We start from the raw sequence: 1,045 nt of genomic DNA, 5'->3' as shown, positions 1-1,045 counted from the left end.
GTGTTTTTTTGGTTGTTGTTTTGTTTTGTTTTATTAATTTTTAACCTATTATGTTTATTCTGATATTCTGTCATTACTTTGTGATTATTTGAACACATTTGTTAAATGCCGAGGAATGCACACATTTTAGTGTAGATTGATTTATAGAAATAGAATTACTTTATTAAGGGCATAGTTTTTAACTCTGAACCTGGAAAATTGGAGCTTGAGGTCATGAGCTGATACACCAGGCTAGTGAATATGGCTTTCTTCCCCCATCTGGCCATGGTGCTGATGGCCACTGGCATGTTCTTTACCACCTGGTTCTTTATTTATGAGATCAGCTCCACAAAGCACACTTGTGATATCTACAAAAAGCTCCTCAGGTCCTTGGTAACCTCACTCTTCATGGGCTTTGGGGTCCTCTTCTTGCTGTTCTGGATCAGTGTCTATATATGAACTCCCAGAGATTCTAACAGAACGCCTCACTGAATCCCTGCTTTTGTAAATTAAATGTTTCCTATTGCTGGAAGTATCCCACATGTTGCTCACAATAAAGGCAGATGTGACCATCAAAAAATAAAAATAAAATATTTTGAAGAAAACTTACATATTCAGTCAAATTTGTTTATTTTAGTGTTTAGAATATAACATTTGAATTAAGTATATTTATAGAAGTTGGATATACTAACTTCAGAAGAGTATAAAACTCTAATTGCAAAATAGAAATGGAAACAAAGCATCTACTTCAAAACACTACTTGGTAGAGACAGTTCTTCAATAAATGAAAACTGGTGGGCTACATAATAGCAGAAAGCTGGGTCTAGACAGCTTGTTTTGGTGTTTTCTTTCTTGCATTTTACTAGCTAAAGAAATTGTTCATATTTAAAAGAAGACATTCTATAAGGAGTGGTAGACTATTATAAAAAGTAAAACAATTAAAATATCTGAAGAAATTAGAAAAGGGGTAGAAATCACATGTTCAAATATCATTTTTAATATCAGGGCTCTACTTAAAACAGCTGCTTGCAATTAATGTGTAATATAGCTTAACTTTCTTCTATTA

The 1,045-nt window shown here is 32.9% G+C and overlaps 1 pseudogene; it reads left to right on the top strand.

Moving 5' to 3' along the window:
• The first annotated feature begins 204 nt into the window (after positions 1–204).
• LOC109445281 (dolichyl-diphosphooligosaccharide--protein glycosyltransferase subunit TMEM258 pseudogene) lies at positions 205–438 on the top strand (annotated as a pseudogene).
• The last annotated feature ends 607 nt before the right edge of the window (positions 439–1,045 follow it).

This window comes from Rhinolophus sinicus, chromosome 17 (assembly GCF_057876585.1).
Source record: "Rhinolophus sinicus isolate RSI-liver-muscle chromosome 17, RSI-T2T, whole genome shotgun sequence".
In the NCBI taxonomy this organism is placed as follows: domain Eukaryota; kingdom Metazoa; phylum Chordata; class Mammalia; order Chiroptera; family Rhinolophidae; genus Rhinolophus; species Rhinolophus sinicus.
The sequence above is the reverse complement of the archived record's forward strand: the minus strand, read 5'-3'. Positions and strand labels throughout refer to the sequence as shown.